A 23833-nucleotide genomic window follows, 5' to 3' on the forward strand; every position below is an offset into this window, starting at 1 on the left:
GAGTTTCTTTTTGCCTTCTCAATTTGAAGTTAATTTTTTTAAATTGATGTGAACACTAAAATATTTCAATTAAATGTCAAATATGTACAGGTAAAATTATAGAAGAATAAAAGGCCAATCAAATGAGGTATAGTTTGTTTAAACAGTTACATTAAATATAGCTTAAAGTTGTGGTTTTTACAAAAATGACAAGTGCGGACTTTTTTGGGGGGCGTCACTTATATATGTATATATATACATGTGTGCATATGTGTGTATATGTGTATATACAGATGTGTCTATATGCATGTGTATGTGCATATATACATGTGTGTGTGCATATTTATATACATTCGTGTGTAAATATGTACACTTGTGCCCGATATTATTCATACCCCTCGGATCTTTGAGATTTCTATAAGATTATTGCTCAAACCAGAAGGTAGACAATATTAAAGGGATTTCAAACAATAAATCAAGCATAAGCATTTAATTTAAACTCAACAAATAAATAAATTATGCAAGTTTGAAACATTATACAAAGAAAAACAATAATGGCACTAGTTCAAAATTATTCATACCCCTCTTACTAATAGTCAATAGCATGCCCTTTATTCTTAATAACTGCCTGTAACCGTTTTGGATATTTATCAACAAGGTTTTTACAAGCATCAACACTGATTTTTGACCATTCTTCAATGCAGTAGTTCTCCAAATCCCTCAAATTTCTAGGTTTCCGCTTTTTAACCTCAGTTTTCAGTATGTGCCGGAGGTTTTCGATAGGGTTCAGGTTGGGACTCTGGCTAGGCCATTCCAAAACATTAATTTGATTATCCTCAAACCATTTCTTGACTATTTTGGCAGTATGTTTTGGATCATTATCCTGTTGAAGGACCCAGTTTGGTCCTAAATGGAGCTTCTCCGCATCCTGTCTAATGTTTTTCTGGAGTATCTCCAAATATTGCTCCTTCTTCATGGTTCCATCTATCTTGACCAAACTACCTGGACCACTAGCCGAAAAGGAGCCCCAAAACATTAGGCTACCACCACCATGTTTCACCGTGGGTATGGTGTTCTTTGGGTTGTAAGCTTCTCCTTTCTTCCTCCAAACGTAAGAAGCATCCATATGGCCAAACAATTCAATTTTTGTTTCGTGAGTCCACAAAATACTTGAGAAAACGGACTCTGGAGAATTCACATGGTTCCTAGTAAACTTTAGACGTGCTGCAAGGTGTTTTCCGGTGTGCAATGGAGTCCTTCTTGGTCTTCTTCCTTTCAGACCATTTTCATGCAGAGTCCTTTGCAATGTTTGCCTTGATATTTTTATGCCAGAAGACTCCAGATTTTCTAAAATGTCCTTAGTAGTGGTGGTTGGATTTGCATTAACACTTCTTACAATATTCCTGGTGGCTCTAGCAGACAGTTTCCTTTTCCTTCCTCTACCAATCAAGTTGTTTGTTGTGTGGTGGCTCTGGAATTTTTTGATGATGCTCTGTACTGTTGCTGTAGGGACCTCAAATTTCTTGGAAATTGACTTTTAACCTAAACCATCCTTATGTGAATTCGCAATTTTAGCCCTAAGATCATTACTAAGCTCTTTTTTCTTCCCCATTCTAATAATTTTTATTCTTTTATTGGTTTTCAGTTGATATCATTTTAATTTCTGAAAAATGCAAAAAACGAAATGAAATTAATCAAAGGTTGTATAAAAGCATTCAAAATAAGAATCAAACAGGAAACAAAGTCAGAAACTCGATTAATACTGAAAAAATAAGGGGGTATGATTATTTTTGAACATTGCAGATTTTATAAATAGCTGTATATTTCTTTTATTACAAGTATCCCGAGATTTTAAAATGACGAAAATGATCAGAAGAGGTTTATTAAGAATATGTATCAATATGGACGTAAACAATAAATTCTAACAAAGTTACACCTAATAAACTCAATTTTCAAGGGGGGGGGGTATGAATAATATCGGGCACAACTGTATATATGTATGTAGATATTTATATATACACATGTGTGTGTATATATATTTGTGCTTATATATGTGTGTGTGTGTGTGTGTGTGTGTGTGTGTGCATGTATGTATGTATATATAGCAATGTACTGATTTTTGCCCCCCTCCCCTCTTAGTAAGACAAGACGGCATATGATTTTATTTATTTTCAGTAGGGCTACATCCCTCAAACAGCTTGCTCATTGAATTGAAATAAAAATATAATGAGATTTGGTTTAATTTTTGGATGTTTCGCTTCTTTTAACTTTTGTTTCAGCTCTGCAATACATCGGACTCTTAAGATCTACAGAAATTGCCCTTATATATACTAGCAAAAGTACTCGTCGTTGACTGGGTTAAAAAACAGCCTTCAGAAAATGGACTGTGATTAATGAAAGTATGATAGGTTTTGAAAAGGAGGGGGTTGTAAACAGATAGGTTTTGATACTCAAAACTTTTACCATAAGCAAAATATGATGAAAGTAAAGATAATTTTTGCGAAAATATTTTTTTTATATCAACTTTGTTTCCATTCGTAGCCAAGAGTTACCAACAAAATGATGTTTCCTTACAAAGAGAAAATGTTATATATATAATAATATAAATATACAAGAAATAAATGTTACCATAGTCAATAAAAGTTACTTTTATGGTAGAAAAGTTCATTGGTTTGTATTTTTCAGTAGTTTGTAAAAAAAATTTTTTTTTTTTAATTCACGAACTGGTTTTAAAAAAATCAAAATGGCAGCGACTTTGAAATGGAGAACCCTGTTTTCAATTTGCAGGAGGGGCACCTGAGCATTCTGTGTTAACAATTTTAGAGAGTTCCGTCAACGTAAGGAATATTTATAAACATATTTGTATGTTTTCCATTATTTTGTGCTTGAGGAAATATTCGATTATGGCATGTGTAGTTTATATAAAAATTCATTTAAGTAGTTATCGCCTCAAATTTCGTTTTAATTTCAGTTTGCTGAAATTATTTCAAGTAAAGAGCATTAAAAACTATTTAAAAAAAAACAAAACATGAACTGAACTTTTATTGACTATGGTAACATTTATTTCTTGTATATTTATTTTTTCGGGTAGTCGTTTGTTCGCTTTTCTGCAAAACAAAAGCAGTTTTGAAAAATAATGAAGCTTTACTTACTTTAGTAAAATAATCCGAAACAGCAAAATGGGATATTAAAAAAGCAAACACGTAATTACTTTAGTTATTTAAAGCAAAGAATCAATATAAATATGAATAAGAAGAAAATGGCGCTCTTTTCAAGCAGAACAGCTTCATTTCAATTTTACAGTATTGAACGGTATAGTATTGTGCCGTCGGATTCAGGGTTGTACTATTGTAATGTAAAGAAGACGCAGAAAGGGTTGTAATCAACTGAATTCCTTCTAGTACACTGACAAAAAAAGCTTAAACAGATATATAAATAAAAATAAAAAGGTTATGTAAATGTTTTTAAAAAGACACGTAATCAGATCAGGAAGATTTTTTCCTTTTTTTGACACGATAACAAGTAACGTTCTTATTTTTTATTATTTATCTATTCATCTGTTTTCAAAAGAGTGCCACGTGCAAGTGGAGAAGGAAAAAAACAGAGTTATGCAAAATTTATGTTGAGAATTGTCTAAAGTTCCGACTACTTTTTTTTGCTTTCACTTTAATAAGAATGTGAATTTATGAGGTGAATTTATTCGACACAATATGATTCAACTCAAAAAAATAAATAAAAGCTAACGTGAATTAAGATTAAAGTTGAGGTGTTATTGTGGACCCTCACCCCGTTTCAAAAACCTTGTTAAACTTTGTGACATATTTACATTCTATGGAGGTCAGGTGCGAACGAACACCCAATAATTTTATTATACCATATTTCTTCAAACTGAAACATAATTATCAAAGTATACTTTCGCAAATAGATATGAAAAGTCTTTGTTAAAGTTAGTGCCATATTTCCATAGAGTACAGGCGCGAACGCAGACCCCACAATTTTATTATACCATCCCTATTTAAGTTGAAACATACTTATCAAGGTATTCTTATGTATATCTATATCAAAAACTCTTGTAAACGTATTTTTTTTTTCATTTTTTATTCCCATACATTGGTGGCCATGCGCGTACGCAGACCCCACAATTTTTATGAACCACCGTTCTGCCAGATCAAATATCCCCATTCCTGATCCCCGATACATCTTCTATCATTATATGTAATCAGTTTTTTAAAATAGTCAACCATATAAGAGCCTATTCTTGACCCCCCCCCCACACACACACGTTCAGCTTTATATTATATATATATATATATATTCTTCTTCTATAATATAAAGCTGAACGTCTGTATGTGTATCTGGTCACGAATAGGCTCCTATATGGTTGACTATTATAGAAAACTGATCACATATAATGATAGAAGATGTATCGAGACAGGAATGGGTATGTTTGATCTGACATAATGATGATTCATTAAAATTGTGGGGTCTATGTACGCGCCTGGTCCACAAAGTATGGAAATAAAAAATTTAAAAAATAAAAAAAAACGTTTACAAGTGTTTTTGATATAGATGTACATAAGAATACTTTGATAAGTATGTTTTAACTTAAATAGGGATGGTATAATAAAATTGTGGGGGTCTATGTTCGCGCCTGGCCTCCATAGAATGGAAATAGGCCCAAACTTTAATAAACACTTTTCATATCTACCTGCGTAAGTATACTTTGGTAATTATGTTTCAGTTTGAAGAAAGATGGTATAATAAAATTATGGGGTGTTCGTTCGCGCCTGACCTCCATAGAATGTAAATATGTCATAAAGTTTAACAAGGATTTTTAATATAGATCCACAGAATATTGTGATAAGTGTTTCAGTGTGAACATGTATGGTATAATAAATTATGGGGTTTATCTTTTTCTATTTTATTTTTACTTTCATCATATTTTGCTTTGATTTTGATACCCCCAAATTCGAAGCTATCTCTTTTGAACCCTTCCTTTTCATAACTTATCATACTTTCATAAATCAAAGTCCATTTTCTGTAGGCTGTTTTTGACCCCAGTCAATGACGGGTACTTTGGCTAGTATATATATATATATATATATATAATAGTTTATGCAAATGAAGAAAGCCACAATAATTGTGGAGATACTTTGCTCTATATATACTCTTTAAAAGCCTTCCGAAATAATAGGGTTTTTTTCCCCAAATAAACTGAAATTTGTTTGTTACCAGGTCAGAAGTACGATATGGAATTAGAGTCGAATGGATGACATAGTTGATATGTACTGCGAGACACGCTTACCGTTCTTCTTCCATATTCCCATCCTATTTGTGGTGTTTCGCTTATCTTTTCGAAATTTGATGAGTCACTATTTATAAAAAGACATTATTGATCTCATTGTTGTTATGTTAACTTTATCCAGTGAGTGTTGCATCTGATTCAGTCTATGACCTTTCGTTCATACACAAGCAATTGCCAATCAAAACATTTTAAGATATGTTTTCAATAATCAATTTGATGGCCGCAGTTTTATCAGCTGGTCTTGCATCTGTAAGACTGAGGTATGGTTCTATTCAGTCCTTAGAGGTTACAGCTTCCTCGGCTTTACCTTCTGTCTTTGAGAAGGGTTGATTTATTGCTAATTGCTTGGAGCATCATTTACCAAGTGCTGCTCAGATTATTTTTGCAGACTTAGAGTGCACTAATGTTTTGGTGATGATTTTTTTTGTTTTTTGTGCAGCATCTTCCTGCAGGGAGACAGAAGTAAATATCATTTGCATGTATAGATAAGTGGATAAACTTGTAAACTTCATCATTTGGATAAGCGTTATCATTTTTTTTTTTTTTGACCATTTAAGATCAGACTATAGTATCCGTGGAAACGTCTGTATTAAAATTGAAAAAAAAAATGAAGTGTAGTATCTGAACAGATATTATACTTTACTTCTAGCCAAACGCCCATCGAAAAAAGAATGTGATATTATGGTGGTAGAAAATGTATTTGGATGGTTGAAGTGTGAATGAAATTGATAAATACTGAAAGCAAATGGGGTTGTTTATCTGCATGCAATCTGCTGATGTAAGAACAACCAACCCTAATTTACTTCAAGTTTGTTATTAAAATCTCCAGGCCTGTTCATCCATTATGTAATAGAATGGCTTAATAATTATTGAAATAGTAGAATGAATATCTCACTTGGTTACTGTTACTGGTCCTGTAACCTACAAGCGTCATAGAAGAACAATGGACCAGATGGCTCCACTTGGTACAGTTGTGGCCGAGTGTTTGGGTAACATTGGAGCTTTTCTCTGTCCAATCAAGGATGTTGTCAACCCATTTCTTCTTCTGTCTTCTCCATCTTCTTTTGGACTTTTTCTTGCAGGATGGTCTTTGCAAGTCCTCAATGTGTTTGGTTGCCTATACCATCTGAGTTTCCTCATTTTCACCATGTCAGTAGGTCTTAATAATGCTTAGAACCAAATCGGATATTCTAGGTATTCACGTGTACATTGATTATGTTTTATATCTTTTTAATTACTCAAAATATTACAGATTTTTGCACACTTCATACTCACACAAGCTTCTCCGCCAATGTGTACATTTCTGTTTCTTTGCATTCTTCAAAAAGTTTGGTAAGCAGTAAAATATTACTCTTACTGAAGGTATCACAATATACTGCTTTTTGCACCTTTTCTTGCCTCTAAGACTTGCAGAGTTCACAAAGTGTTGAGCCAAACTAGTTGGAACAAATCATCACTTTCTTACTCTGTTGGAAGATCTTGTCACCTTTCATACTTGTCTACATATGTTTGCTTTCATGTAAAAATTATCCTGGTGTTCAGAAATGAGCTCTCTATGCTGATGACACTACGCTCGTTGCCACTGACACTAATGCGTTGAAGCTTGAAACTTTTTGTGAAAAATATGAGATGAAAGTAAATGCAGTGAAATACAAAATCTTTTCCTAAGATTATCAATATATAATAAAACGGTTAAAAAAAAAAAAAAAAAAAAACAAAAAAACTTAGGATTTCATGTGTCCTGGTTCAATGATTCCAGAATTCTAATCTGACATTAACAGAAGAATAGCAATTGCAACTTCTGCAGTTGGACATCTAAAAATAAAGGCATATCAATGCCTCTGAAATAAAAGCTTTCCAATGCATTAATAGTTTTTATTGTTGTTTATGCAAGTGAAACATGGACTATATTGACGGAGGATCAACTGAAACTCAATATCTTTGAAATGAAATGTTTAAAAACTGTCCTCGGAATTACTTTACAAAATAGACTAAGAAATCAGAAAAAAGACTTAGTATTAACAGATCTATCAACGCAAAAACAAAAGAGAAGGTCATCTTGCTTGCCCGATGGTTTGCTTCCAACTCCACTTTGAACCGAGCAAACTACTCCATCTCATATCTTCCTTTGCAGCCACACTCGATAAACTGAAAATCACCTCTTCCCAAGTTCCAACTTCATCCCAGCTATACTATTAAAAAAATGCTCCACTAAGGTTGCCCCAGTTTTTTATAAACTCTTCAACAGATGCCTTACCGAATTTTGCTTTCCTGATTGTTGGAAAATTGCTTCTGTGGTACCAGTTTACAAGAATTGTAGCAAATTAACTGACCCATTAAATTATCACTGCATTAGCCTTCTCTTTCCCTTCACCAAAATTCTTGAGTCTTTAATTAATCAAGCACTAGTTCACCACCTCATAGGTGTTATACTTCTTTTTAAACTTCTGTATGAATTTAGGCAAGCCCGTTCTACTGGAGATATCCTTATTGTAATCTCTGAACACATATAACATGATATAAACATGAGTGTACCACAAGGTCCGATCTTTGGACTTTATTATTCCTGATATTCATAAATTATCTCCCTGATAAAATTGTCTCAAAGATATTTGCTGATGACACCAAACTCTATAAAAAACATGAAGAGAAAATAAATGAACACACGTCTAAAGAAATGGCTGAAACCTTAGATGAAGAATTCCAATCTGTTGTGGAATGGGGACACATAAATGGATTGTAACATTCAATGCCGACAAGACTAAGCTTTTTCTCAGTAATAATTAAAAGAAACCTTTTCAGCCACTGATAGCCATGGCTAATGATACTCTACCTGAAAGTTTTCATTCAAACTTCTCAGCTTAACGTTCATGGGAAACATGAATTGGAGCAAATATATTGAGGGCATTGCCACGGCTGCTGTGAAGAAGGTGAGCTCTCTCTACCATGCTAGAAAGTTACTCATGCCTGAGAATATCCTGCATCTCTACAAGGCCTCCATTCGTCTATGCATGATGCATTGTTGTCACGTTTAAGTTGGTGCAACTGCCACTAGTCTATCATTCCTAGATCGTGTTCAAAAAAGAGTTGCCAACCTTATAGATCCTGCACTATCAATCAAACTCCAGGCTCTGACCCATTGGTGAAATGTTGTGTTTTTGTGCCTGTTTTACAAGTATTTTAATGGAAAGTGCTTTGACAAACTACAAGCACTTGTACCCCCGACTAACATAAGCAGCAAAATCCCAGTCTTATACTGGAGAGATTTCTAAATGCTGGAAAATATTTCTACTAAAATGCTGCTTCTTCCTCTGAACTGTTAGACTTTGAAATTCCCTCTCTGGTTCTTGCTTCTTTAACTTTACTGAAATGCAAAAGTTCAAGTGCAATGTGAACAGACATCTTGATGCTCAACTCCCTACATAGTATCCCTGCATAATTGGTCCCAAATAGTAGCCCCTTACATCAAAGTGGCACTGTGGCTTGGTTTGAGTGAAAAAAGAACAACAAAATATTACCATCTATCAGACTCCAACTCGTATCTAAAGAAATATAAAGATTTCATTAAAGATCAAGAGGACAACTGATCAGATAAGAGTTGAGACTGACATGCAGCTCCTGACAAATGAAAGACTGACTGAAGGTCATAAGTGACAGAAATTTGTTTTTAAGCATGTGAAGCTATCTGAAGTATGAAGTTTTTAAGCATGTAAAACTCTCTGACGTATAAAGTTTTTAAGTATGTGAAGTTCTCTGAAGTATGAAGTTTTTAAGTATGTGAAGCTCTCTGAAGTATGAAGTTTTTAAGCATGTGAAGCTCTCTGAAGTATGAAGTTTTTAAGTATGTGAAGCTCTTTGAAGTATGAAGTTTTTAAGTATGTGAAGCTCTCTGAAGTATGAAGTTTTTAATTATGTGAAGCTCTCTGAAGTATGAAGTTTTTAAGTATGTGAAGCTCTCTGAAGTATGAAGTTTTTAAGTATGTGAAGCTCTTTGAAGTATGAAGTTTTTAAGTATGTGAAGTTCTCTGAAGTATGAAATTAAGTCAAGTCTGTATTATGTTTTGCAATTGTGAGAAAAGAATTAATAACTTGTATTATGTTGGATGTTATTCTTAACGTTTCAGTTGCTGTAACTTCCAATTTTCTTCAAACGTGTCTTATAGAACTTGAGAATATTTATCTGTACAAAATTTCGAACAGAATCTTTTATTTAAGGGGGTAGTTTTCTCTCATTTCATCATCCATAACTGGCTAGAAGTTTTAAGTAATTCATAATTGTATGCTTTGTATCGTCTGCACTGAGGAGTGAACTTTCAACCTTCTAAATGCTAAGTTGATTTTTATCACAGATGCATTGTCCGTTTTACAAATAATTTCAAGACTTCAATTATCTAGAACTGATTATTACTCAGCACATATATTCATTTCGCCACCTGTCATTGCTATTGATCCTATATATACTGATGACCGTGAGTGTCGGCTTTTAAAATAAACTCAAAGTTTGCAGTGTGCAACTAGCACTGTAGTGCTCAATACCTTCTGTAGAAGCAAATAAACACAGATAACAGGAGTAGGGTTGAGGAGGGTTTATTCAACACGTGCGTACAGGTCGCGCCATATTTTTCGAAAAGTCCCGTTTACACCGTCGCCGGTAGGGAAGTTAACTCTCTGTTGTGAAGAGTGTTCAAGGGACACAACTGGGTAGAGTTAACAATACTTCCCCCTTTTTCTTGTCTTCTAGATGACCACTAAAAAAGAAAGAAAAGAAAGAAAAAAAAAATTATTTTTAAATATCCGTTTCTTTGGGTTCAGATACGAACTCAAGTATCTTAAATGAAGGGACTCCCTTCTTGGTTAAGCAATCAGCTACCTGTCCATTGGTGGGTATCCAAGAGAACTCTGCTATTTCTTTTCTTTCCAGCATTTCTCTCAAAATAGCCATCTCAATACGAAGCCTTTTATCTAGTATTTGGGTGGATGAATGCACAGAGTCAAAGAGACAGGAATTGTCAGTTTTGCAGATTATTTTTATATTTTCGGGTTCATCCTTCAATTGCAGTATTTCTAATAGTAGTTTCCTATAAAACAGACAGGCCTCCGACATGTCAACCATGGCTAGGGTTTCAGCAGCCAGTGTGCTTTTGACCACTCTTCTAATGCGCTTGTACTGCCAGGTTATTGGTGTATATTTGTGGTTATTGCCAACTAAAAAGATTATGTAACCACCTTGAGATCCTCCGTCTGTCAGGTTGGCGAATGAGGCATCACTGTAGGCAACAATCTTGAGATGACTGAGATCTCCTAAGTCAGGAATATCTACCTGGGATTTTTCTTTCTTGGCTTTCTTTACTACTCTATTGGCATGTTTTATACATTCCACATTACTTTGTTTGAGGATGGAGCTTAATGCACTGACATCATAGCTGAGATCAGGTCTGGTCTGGGTAGCCAGCCAGTTAAGTTGGCCGATAACTTGCCTGATTTCAGAAATTTCCGCTGTGGATATTTTGTCATTAATATTCCTGCCATTTTCCACTGGGATATATTTCAATTTCTTTACGTATTCATTCTGTCCAAGTTTAATATTTTCCCTATTCTGTTTAATGTCTAATCCTATGTACTGAAACTCTGCAGTTTCTTCAGATTTAACTGCAAATATTTGATGGATTTTGTCAATAACTTTTCTATGAAAAATCTCTGACCCTGCAAAACAAAAATCATCCACATGGGTAGCAATTATCCCTTGCAATTTGTTTTCAAAATGCCATGTAAATATAGCCTGATCATATTTTGAAGCTATAGCTCCTGACTTCATCAATTCCTCCCTGAGTGTGAGATACCAGGACCTAGAGGCATCGGTCAAGCCATATACACATTTGGAGAGTTTCCAAATATAGCCTTGGGGTACATTAGCTTCTTTGGGAGGATTCAGATAAACCTGTCTTTCCAACTTCTTGCTTTGCAGAAATGCTGTTTTGATATCCATGGATTTACATACCCAATGGTTGGATGCCATTATAGCTAATGCTACACGTAAACCTTCTTTGGAACATGTGGGAGAATCATTTCTTAGATTCTCAGCATCTTTATCCTGAAAACCTCGGGCGACAAGTCTGACCTTGAATGTTTGGGAATTTTTGCTTGTGTAAATCCATCTGGTGGAGACTTTTGGTTGGCCCTGATCCGGTACTTGAACATAGACTTTATTTTTATCCCAGCTCTGAAGTTCCTTTTGTTTAGCTTCCTCTAGTTCCAGGCTATCGTCAGCAGAGGTGATCATTACTTCTTCCTTAGTGCAGGAATCATGGTGCTCTTCATTTTCTTCAGTCTCATCAGCTTGCCAATCGGAAACTCCATGTTCAAAGTCCAACCAAAATGCTTCACCCTGTTCCATAACTACATTCATCAAATGTTTATTTCTGCCAGTGGCTTTGCCTGCTCTACTTATGACATTTAACTTCTTCCAGTCTGATTCTGTGTCGTTGGCAAGCTTGCATTTTATGATTTGTCCAGGTTTGGGAAGTTTGACTTTCCTGGTGGTGGTGTCGCATTTATTGGTTATGTCTTGAGTCTCCATAGTAGGGCGTTGTTCAGTGTTGTCTGCCATTTCTAAATTTTCTTCTAAAATGTTCTCTTCGAAGTTTGACACTCTTGGGGATCCTTCAGACTCTTGTTGGGTGCTCAATTCCTCGTTGTTGCCCTCATTGTGAGTCTGGTATGTTTCGGGGTAGAAAGTTAAACGAGACGGATGTACTCTAACATAGGTGCCGCCATGCTTGACAAGCACCTGTTTGTTTTCACACCCTATGACTGTCCCAGGGCCAAGCCACCTATCACACAATTCCTTTTGTAAAGAACAGCATCTCCATTTTTATAGGATTGGGTGATACCTGTTCTAACTTGGTGGCGGAGAGCTCGTCTAAGCTTTTCTGAAGATTCACTCGCTATGAAGTGTTTCCTGGCAGCATGCATAGCGTTAAGATTATTTGCCACAATTTCACTGGTAGAGACACCTTCTAGTGCAGGGAGTTTGTCATTAAGAAAACCAGGTAGGTTGGGATTTCTGCCAAAAACGAGTTGGTTGGGACTATATCCATGGACACTTTGAAGTGTATTTTTGGCACTTACTGCCCACGCGAGAGCCACCTCGAAACTGCAATTTGTTTCTTCTAGGGTTTTGTTCACCATTTCCCCTAAAATCCCATTGTGCCTTTCATTTAGCCCATTACTCCATGGGCTTTCAGCAGCAGTGGTACGAACGATGATATTCATATTTTGTGCCATGTCCCTAAACGCCTGGTTGTTGAATTCTCTGCCATTGTCAGTGAGAATAAATCCAGGGGTACCAAAATAAGTAATCCAATTTTTGAAAATAGTATTAATAATATCGGAGCTCTCTTTACCCGGAATTTTAGCTGCAACACTGTACCTAGTACCATGATCAATAAGGTGTAATACTTTGTTACCATTAATTTCTTTTATGTCCATGGCAATGCTCTCATTAAAATATGTTTCCAGTGAAAACCCCACGACAGGTCTGGGTTCAACCCTTTTGTATCTCATGCAAATTTCACAAGAATTGGGAATTTCCTGAAGTATCTTAATGAATTGCTTGTCTTTCATTCCGGTGCTCCTGACTAAGTCACATAGCTTTTTACCGCTAGGGTGACTAAATTGTCTATGAAGTTTGGTGGCGATTTTTATTTTTTCTTGCCTATTTTTGTTGGAAATTTCTTTGGTAAACAAAATATGTTTGAACTTACCTCGGTCTGGTGTAGGTCTTGTTATGGGAATGTGGTAGTGCCCTGAAGAAGTACATTGCAGTGGGATTTTTTTTTCAAACATGGTGACACTGTCGTTCTCGAAATTGAGGCTTGTGCCGGCTCTTTTCATCGACTTTTTGCTCAGTAAAAGCGGTATTTCGGCGTCCACCACGTCAGTGATAATACTGACTTCAATGCCAGCAATGACACATGGTAAAGTTGCTGTGTGAGTAGATTTAATGGTGTTCCCATCACCAAATTTGTAGCTTTTCCTTCCATCTCGAACTTTTATTTTTTGTTTTTCTGGCAGGGTTTCTAGAAAACACTCGAACCATTTTCTTCCACAAACTGTCCCAGACGCACCACTATCCAAGACAGCGGATCCGAGCGTTTCTCCCAAAAACGTGCTGGTGCTGTCATAGTCTTCACGCTCGTTCATGAGGATGATGTTGGAAACGAGCAAGTGGCCTCCTTTGTCGGTCTTGTCAATTTCATCATACGGACAGTCGCGAATCCAGTGGTATTTACACCCACACTTGAAACAAACACCGCTGCTGCTGTTGTCGCTTTCAACCTTGTGGTTTGAATTTCTTTTGATGTTGTTGTTGTTGTTGTTTGAATTTTGGTTGCGACCCCTACCCCATCTGCCAGCCCCACGACTGGTGAGACTGGCTGTTTTATCACCGTGGCGGCGGCCTCGACCACGACTACTGGTGTAGTAGGTGTTTTCAGTTTCGTCAGTGGTGAAAATAATGTCAGATTCGGTTTTCATAGCAACCGGAGGAGTTTTCGGCGGTGAATGAGTTTCAAAGTCATTAAGAATTTTTTTTAATTGTTTAGACATTTCTCCGAGTGTTAGTTCTCGAACAGTGGCTTTTATTAAGCGTTCGTTTTCGGGGGTGAGGTTGGCGCTTTTGAGAGCTCTGAACGCTAGGACCGGCTCGGGAAGAATTATGTTGAATTCTTTCAATTTGGCAATGTGGCGTTCAAATTCAATTAGAAATGTATCTATTGCCATGCCGCTCTTTCTTCGGTGACTTTCGAATGCCTCGTACGCCCTAAATGCTGCCTGGTTTGCGTCTTCTAAAAAGAGGGTGTCCAACTTTTGATATACTATCTCCATTCCGTTTTCAGCATTGAGTAAAGTGATATCCAATTCAAGCAGCACCTCTCTCGCTTTTCCTTCCAAGGACAAAAGCACGACGGGGGCCCGTTTTCTTTCATCTAAAGTAGTGGCTAGTTCCCATATGCGCATTTCTTTCTTCCAGGAATTATATTTTTCCGTTGAACGTTGGTAGGGGAATGTATTTAGAGGCCATGTTTTTTTTGTTTGTTAGTTTTGATACGCTCTGCTACCAATGTAGAAGCAAATAAACACAGATAACGGGAGTAGGGTTGAGGAGGGTTTATTCAACACGTGCGTACAGGTCGCGCCATATTTTTCAAAAAGTCCCGTTTACACCGTCGCCGGTAGGGAAGTTTAACTCTCTGTTGTGAAGAGTGTTCAAGGGACACAACTGGGTAGAGTTAACACCTTCTATTCTGTAGCAACGTGTTTATCATCTGTTTAAACCTTTAAATTCTGCAATTGAACGGCCATGATTAAAATCGTCTGAATGTAATTTACTCAATTATAATTGAGTAAATTACATTTTTTTTCATTGGTTTCATACCCTGAGAAATCTTCAAATGCAACTGCAGGAAAAGGGTTGACTGACGATTTTTCAGAGTGTGAAACCGTTGGTCATGGCCAAAACACAATTATTTTAATTTTTATTGATTGTAATCATTCAAATCTTATAAAAATATTCTATGTCTTCTCACCATGAAAATAATAGTCAGCAAAATATCCTTCAACTAAAAAACACTTTTAACCCGATGATGCCGATCAAATTCTATTTTGCACCCCTTATTTTGAAACAATTCTTTTAAAAATGGATAAAATTAAAATTTAGTTACACAGCAACAACAAATATTTCTCAATTATTTTTTCTTTTTTGTCTGCATGGAAGACACGTATGTACAAACGAGGGTACAAGTATATTATTATTTGTACTCACTTGGAGTTCTCAAACAGGTCATTATCAGAGATTACTCAGTGACACCAACTGGTGGTGTTCCCTGGAGTTTGGGTGACAACAAGTCTCCCCAGATTTCCGGTAATCTTCACTTGTTTTGATAACGTTTCCAAATGATTTTGTATTATCACAACAGTTGCTTGCTGGCAACGGCCATTAGTCTTCACTGGAATTTGGGTGACAACAAGCCTCCCCAAGGTCCCAGCAATCTTTGCATTCATGCAGTGAATGTCTGAACAGTGTTTTCTCTCCTCTCTTCTTCCTTCCACTTTGACCATTCATAAATATTTTTTTGTGGTACCAGCTAGACCTGATACCTTTGATGGGGTTGGAGCAGTTTCTAAGATTTATTGCAGTTCCAGTTTCCTTGGTTTTATGTGGTGTTTCATCCTTTTACCTCTGTTGCAGTTTCCAATGTGGCTGGCTAGTATTTGTAGTTTTTGTTGATTAGATTCTGCATTCAAGGATTTTTCTTAAGATTTCAGCTGTTTTCATCTCTATCATTTGTTGTATAATCTCAATCTTCCCCTTGGTTTCAATTTCTCCTAGTCTTTTTTCTATGACTTTTGGGACTGTTCTTAGTACTCCTACAATTATTGTTATTATATTGATTTTCTTTATGTTGATGATGATCATTACCATCATCATTATTATTATCCACTCACTAGGAGGTCTCACAGAGGCCATCGCCAACAATCACTCACTGGCAGTAACCTGTGGTGTTCCCAGGAGTCTGAATGACAATAAATCTCTTCAAGATTTCCAAAGCAGTCTTCATAACAAGTGCAGATGACTTTGTTATCACAACAGCTGCTTACCATTGATTTCTCACTGGCATCAGCCATTAGTATTCCTTGGGTTTTAAGTGGCAAAAAGCCATAATTAACTCAATATTTCGCAGTTTCAGTTTTCGGATCAATTAAAGAATAGATACCCTGTAGAACACGCCGCCGCCTGGCGGCGACTGGCGCACATTTCAACTAACACCGGTGATTCGACCTTGACATTGGCACAAGCACATGGCGTCGGTTGTTTGTAAACACGTCAAATAGCGAACATGCTCGAATATTCGCCAGAATTTTTTTTTTTTTAAATATATTTACAAAACTTTTGAAGATTTAAAAGAAAAAATATATATTTACAAAACATTTGGGTTTGTATTACTGTACACATAGATTCGAAAAAGTTGTCAAAAAACAAATAAATGTTATCAAAGGCAAGATAAGTTACTTTTCTACCAAACTGGATATATTTTTTGTGTTTTTATTCAATATAACATATTTATTCAGCTCGAAAAACATACAGTGTTTACCGATGTATTCGAAAATTCAAGATGGCGTCTCACACCCTCTTTAACACCGTAAGTATGGAAAAAGGTGTTATAAATAAAAAACTATACAAAATACTATTAAAAACCCGCCGAATATATGTCAACCTATGTCACGGTAACATATATTGAGCGAGTTTTTAACAGTATTTTATCAGGTTTTTTATTTATAACATCTTTTCCCACACTTACCGTGTTAAAGAGAGAATAAGACGCCATCTTGAATGTTCCAATACATCGGTAAACACTGTATGGTTTTCGAGCTGAATAAACATGTTACATTGAATAAAAACACGAAAAATATATCCAGTTTGATAGAAAAGTAACTTATCTTGCCTTTGATAACATTTATTTGTTATATATTTGTTTTTTGACAACTTTTTCGAATCTATGTGTACAGTAATACAAACCCAAACATTTTTTTAAAGTAAGTAACAAAACGAACGTATTTAAATAAAAAGATATTGAAATAAATGGGTGTCCTTCTGTTTCGGATTTTTGCGACCAAGATTGATTTTTATGTACCGTGTTTTTTTTTTTGGGGGGGGGGTCTGTGTGCGTTTTTAAGACAATTCAATATTTATTTAATTATTCTTTAAAACATTAACTTCAGCGACAATTAATATATTTTTAAAATAATATTTTTAAATATTAAATTTTGACGAATATTCGCGAGCAAGATTTTTTTAAAATAAAAGATATTTAAATAAATGAGTGTCTTTCTGAGGGCGTTTTTTTTTTTAATAAAAATAAAAATTATGAAAAGATTTCTATCTTGTGATACTACATTTAATCTCTATAAAAATAAAAGTGATAAAAAGATATGTAAATAAAATAATATATTTGTTAAATTTCGATTGTTTATACTTGTGATTTTATTATGCATAAAAATTGCCTCGGCCCATGAGGATTCCTCCTTCACTGACCGCCGGCATACATCGCACTTTAAATAAATATTGAATTGTATTAAAAACGTACACAGAAAAAAATGGCCAAAACCGTTTAGAAGGAACCTTTTTTTTATATAAGTTTTATTCAAACAGTCTTTGTTTGAACTTAATGGACTGTTTTTTTTTTGTTTTTGTTTTTTTTATATATTTATTAACTGTTTTATTCTTTTTATCAAACAAAAATAGAACTTTTATAATGAAATATATATTATGGACTGTTTTTCAAACATCGAAATTTTAAAATTAAAGTTTTATTAAAAAAAAAAAAAAAAGACGAGATGTTTTTTCTTTTCAAGATATTTTATTTTCGCCATTTATCACTTTGAAATTTTATTCACCAATGAAATAATAATAAAAAAAACAACAACTTTTCGTTAAATATATTAAAAAAAAAAAATAGTATAAAATATCTATAAAGTCTATTTTTGTCTGTAAATGTTTGTTGAAAGTTCAAATAAAGTTTATAATTTAATTGAAAAAAAAACCCCAAAAAACACCTCGTCTTTTTTTCTTTTTATTTTTAAAATAAAACTAACTTTAATTTTTAAATTTCGATGTTTGAAAAACAGTCCATAATATATATGTCATTATAAAAGTTCTATTTTTGTTTGATAAAAAGAATAAAACAGTTATTAAAAAGTTGGTTATCCTGACGTTCCGCACTTCTTTATTTACCTTGGAAGTGACGTCACACAAATCTTATAATACGGATGGCTACAATTGTAAAAATAATTTGTTTTATTTTTCTTTCATTTTGAGCTCCTTTTTTCTCCCGTTTAACTTTTTTTTTCTCCCATTTCTTATTTTGAGAGGAGAATTTATTTTATTTTCATTTTGAGCTCTTTTTCCGATTCCGATTTTTTTATAGGTACTCCTCCTGCAGTCCTCCTGCACTTTACGACCCGAGCTATTTTTTAACGCTATTATTTAGAAACCTATTATTTAACATGGGGAAGGGAGGGTGTATTGTAACTATTCTGTACTTTCACCTAACAATTCAATTAAAAAAAAAGGTAAATATGAAGAATTACTCCACCCTCGAAAATTCCTTTAAAATTACCACTCTTTAAGGTTTTCGGGGTCGCTGAAAACGAATATAACGTTTAAAATTACGGCAAACGAGTAGTTTCCAAGATATGAAGAAATGTTAGTTTTAAAAAGTGGGAGATCACTTTTCTATAATAATTTAACGTAAAATGATCACCCACTTTGTGGCCACGATTTTTTGAGGGGGGGGGGTCCTTTCTACCATCGGAAAATTCTTTAAAATTACCTGTTTACATTTGGTGGGAAGCGATGTAAAATAATAAACAGTTCTTCTGCTTGGTTAATATCGGCACGTTACTTATGTTAAAACGGTTAATTAAACTGCATAAGCACCTGTTAAAAAACTATACAAGTAAAACAAATTATTTTTTACTTGTAAACTGGTTTATTAATTGTAGAAAACAGAAACAAACGGGAGAAAAAAGGAGCTCAAAATGAAAGAAAAATAAAACAAATTATTTTTACAATTGTAGCCATCCGTATTATAAGATTTGTGTGACGTCACTTCCAAGGTAAATAAAGAAGTGCGGAGCGTCAGGATAACCAGAAAGTTCTGTAAATATATCAAAAACGCACTCAAAAAGACAGACACTCATTTATTTAAATATCTTTTATTTAAAAAAAAATATATATTGCTTGCAAATATTCGTTAAAATTTAATATTTAAAAATATTATTTTAAAAATATATTAATTGTCGCAGAAGTTAATGTTTTAAAGAATAATTAAATAAATATTGAATTGTCTTAAAAACGCCCCCCCCCCCAAAAAAAACAAAAAAAAAACACGGTACATAAAAATCAATCTTGGTCGCAAAAATCCGAAACAGAAACACACCCATTTATTTAAATATCTTTTTATTTAAATACGTTCGTTTTGTTACTTACTTTAAAAAAAAAATGTTTTGTAAATATGTTAAAAAAAAAAAAAAAAAAAAAAAATGCTGGCGCATATTCGAGCATGTTTGCTATTTGACGTGTTTACAAACAACCGACGCCATGTGCTTGTGCCAATGTCAAGGTCGAATCACCGGTGTTAGTTGAAATGTGCACCGGTCGCCGCCAGGCGGCGTCGTCTGCTACAGGGTATCTAATCTTTACTTGATCCCAGTTTTCTTGGTTCCTTGTGGTCATTTTCTGTTTTTATATTAATTTTAATTTTTGTTTATTTTATTATTATTATTATTATTATTATTATTATTATTATTATTATTGTGTACTCACTAGGGGCTTTCACACAGGCCATCACCAAAGATTTCTCTTTGAGAACAACCTATGGTGTTCCTTTGTGTCTGAGTGACAAGTCTCCACAGATTTCCAGTACTTCCAGTTCCTTCAATAAACTTTGCAAATGAATTTGTATTATCGCAACAACCATTTACCATCGATTTCTCGCTGGCAACGACTTGGTCTTCACTGGAATTTGGGTGGCAATAAGCCTCCCCAAAGTTCCAGTTCTCTTCTCATTCAACCAATCGAGGTCTGGTTAGTGCTTTCTCTCCTTGGTCTTTCCACTTTTGGGTGAGGGGAGGGGGATAGTCAATTTACAATTTTGTAGTTTCAGTTTTCTTGGTTGTGTCCTTTTGATTCCCTTCTGTTACAGTTTTTATATGTCCATATGTCGTTGTTGCTCATGTAGATTAGTTTCTGCACTCAAGGGTTCTCTTTAAGATTTTGACTGTTTTCAGCATTACCGTCCTTTGCATAATCTTCTCATCGATTCCCATTTCTCTTAGTCTTTTTGAAAAATTCTTTGTAACTGTTCCTAGTGCTCCTATAATTATATAATTATTGGTTTTCTTCAGGTTCCATATTCCTTTCATTTCTCTGACAAGTTCTGCATATTTGTTTCATTTTTCTGTCATTTTGATTTTCTCCCTGTAATCTGCTGGGACAGCAAAATCTACAATTTGTCAGTTTCTTTTCTTTCTTGTTAATTATTATTATTATTATTATTACAATAATAATAATAATAATAATAATAATAATAATAATAATAAGAAGAAGAAGAAGAAGAAGAAGAAGAAGAAGACCATCATGTTCAATCATTTAATGGTGGATTAGAGCTTCTCTTTCCCTCCTACCTGTAACAAATAAATCAGTGCATAATGATCCTGTCTAAACAGTTACCTTTTCGCCAATTTAGATCTACATTTAACTATCTGCTTCCTTCATTACAATGCCAATCCCACTGCACAATCAGTGGCAAAATGCCTTATCCTGCCCTTCCCCACCCTCAAACAGAAGCTCAGGGAACCATTACTAAAATAGTAGACACACGCACACACGCACGTCTGTATGTACACAGTTTCAGATATACTTAGGCTAGCCAATCAGGTCAGAGGAGTGAGTGATGATAATGAGTACGTTTTTTTTTTTCCTATTTATTTGTTGTTTTTGGATTTGTTTATATAAAAACTTTACTCTTTTCTTCTCGTTTTATTTATAATGGCCGTCATCATCGTTGGTGTGTTTTATATGATTAGAAAAAAATGTGTTTATCTTTATTGATTTCTGTTCGTGATTGATCCTTTTGTTTTCTTTGCCTTCTTCTAAATGGCATATGAATAAATATTGGACCGATTTATTTTATATACGTTGTTAAGTTTCTCTTTATATCCTTGTGAAGTGAGAGAGGAAACAGGATGGTAGAGTGTCATTCTTTGTGAGCTTTACTTTAAAAGTCGGAGCATTTTAAGTTTCAGGAGTCAGAGTCGAGCATTTCTACTATCGACTCCACAACCATGTTTTTCTTTCTTTCTTGTCTTCCTTCTTTCTTGTCTTCCTTCTTTCTTTCTTTCTTTCCTTCTTTCTTTCTTTTCTTCTGTTTATTCTGCTTCTTCTTTTTAAATTGAGTTCTTTAGGCTTCACAATTTAGTACAGTGTGCTACCAGGTGGTGGAAAAAAAAAAGAGATCAAAAGCTGTTTTTTTTTAAAAACAGACAAAAAAATCACGGCCGTTTAAACTTGACTTCTTGCATGAAGAATGTTGCAAGAATGAAGACTGTTATCCAAACAAACAATTAAAAAACATGAAACGCATATTAATCTAATTTATAAAACTTACTACATCTGTCTGTCTACCTGTCTGAGGCGGGTCAAATGATTTCATTTTTTGTGGGCCGTTCTTTTATGAGTTTATAGCCGGTAAAAATAGTTGCTAAGAGATAAAAAGTGAAAAAAAAAAAAAAGAACATAACAAGCGTAAGTCGACTTAAAGTGCTCTTGTACACATGTGCACATATATTCATTTATATGTTATAGTCAGTTCATTTTTAACTATTTCTTATCCATATGACGATAGCTCAAACAGTAACGACTAAGGTTGGAGTGCTATATATTTTAGTTTCAATTCTAGCTAATGACACCCAAGTCATATTTTTTTTTTACTTTTGAAATCACTAGTATATATTGGGTAGAATATAATACGTAATAATCGATAGACTCTATAATAATAAATGCAAAATCTGCATAAATTAAAATATGAGGTGCTTTCAATAAGTTTCCAGACTTTTTTTTGTATGGGTAATTTTACTGAGAGTACACACATGAAACTCTAGTCCCCTTCAAAGTAATCTCCTCCAGCTACAATGCACTTGTTGTACGCTTCTAACAACTTTTAGAAGGCTCCATGAAAGTCCTCTTGTGTAAGCATATCAATGACCCTTGTCGCAGCCTCTTTTACCTTCTCAATTGTCTCATAATGACAGCCTCTAAGGTTTTCCTTGAGCTTAGGGAATAACCAAAAGTCAGAGGGAGCAAAATCTGAACTATAGGGAGGGCGAGGAACTGTTTTGATGCCCATCTTGGTCAAATAGTCTGCGACAAAGATGGACTTATGGACTAGTGCATTGTCCTGGTGGAAATGCCACTAATTCAATCTTCCGATAGAATCTCTTGTGAACACCCTTAAAGCCATAACCCAGTGCATGTAGATCATGCTCGTGCTGTCAAAAAAATGATCATCATAAGTTTCTGGTTGGATTTGCTCTGTCTGGCCTTCTTAGGTTTGGGAGATCCAGCATGCTTCCACTGGGAACTCTATCTCTTAGTCTGTGAGTCATAACAATAGATTCAGCTTTAATTGTAGATCCTCAGAGCATCAGGAATTGCAGGATCTGAATTCATCAGCTTGACAATCTCTCATCACAATATTGTTCTTTCTAATCTTCTCTGAGCACCCTTGGAACAAAGTTCACGCAAATCTTCCACATCTTCAGTTGCTCGTGAATAATTGTGTGTACAATTCACACACTGACATCAAACTGCGCGCTTATTGTCTCTGTAGACGCATAATGGTTCTTATTCATGAAATTCTTTATTTGGCTGATCAACTTCCTTAATCCTCCCACATCTCTCATCATCCTTCACAGACTCACTGCCTTCCTTAAATTTCTCAAAAACTAATGCTCAATTCATGCAAGATAGTCCAAAATCAGTCTGAAGTATTCCATACGTTTTTTCCAAGTTGAAAACATAACTTTATTGCATATTGTTCTTCTAAAGTGTCCTCACGTCCAGATAGCATTTTTGAAATTCACCAGCTGTGACAATCAGGCTTTAGTAGGGTGTATTCCAATTCCTGCTGTAGTTGTTCATCTGACCCTGAAATCATAAGAATTGGTCAGTCATCTATAACGACATAATGAATTTTCAAGAGTCAACGACAATTTTAAATGCCTGTACAAAAAAAGTCTGGAAACTTATTAAAGCCACCTTGTATCATATTTAAGTGCTTTTTACAACCGGGCAATGCCTGATGGCAGCTAGTAATACATATATAGTTTTTATAAAACTACTTTTTAGTTTAAATTTATAAATTTGAGATAAGGAGGAGCATTTGGATTACGAATAAGAGATAGCACATCTACCTCAACTTTTGTAAAATTTAAAATATATTTCAGAATTCCCACAATCCTTTGAACTGCTGATTATTAATTCTTGGATCATATCGTATCATTAAAATTAATCCATTCTTGGATCATATAGTATCATTAAAATTATTAATTCTTGGATCATATAGTATCATTAAAATTAATCCATTCCGTTGCAAAAATTGTAGAAATTATGATTTTTTTCTTTTAAAAGAATATAAATTGGAAGTCAAAAATTATGAAGATGTCTAAGAAGCCTGATCATCCATGATGAAAATACCATTGTAAATTTCAGGCAATCGAAAATGCTATTTCAAGTTTAAGCATAAAAGACCAATCGACAGACAAAGCTTCTTATTGAGCTACAAGGATGTCAACGAAGATTGTGTGAATCAAAGTTGTTACTTATTTCAAGATGAGATATTTTGATGATTCAACATTTCATTTTTCATACAAAAAGTGAATTATGTTTCACTTTGCATAAATATTTCGATTTAAATATTTCGATTTAGA

General features: G+C 34.5%; 1 protein-coding gene across 6 annotated transcripts in view; it reads left to right on the plus strand.

The window, feature by feature from the left end:
• Positions 1-23833, plus strand: part of LOC145254896 (zinc finger MIZ domain-containing protein 1-like) — a 1089917-nt gene that overhangs the window by 831723 nt on the left and 234361 nt on the right. The gene's annotated exons all lie outside the window — the stretch shown is intronic.

Source organism: Euprymna scolopes, chromosome 30 (genome assembly GCF_053919585.1).
Source record: "Euprymna scolopes isolate OS-2025 chromosome 30, ASM5391958v1, whole genome shotgun sequence".
Taxonomy (NCBI): Eukaryota; Metazoa; Mollusca; class Cephalopoda; order Sepiida; family Sepiolidae; genus Euprymna; species Euprymna scolopes.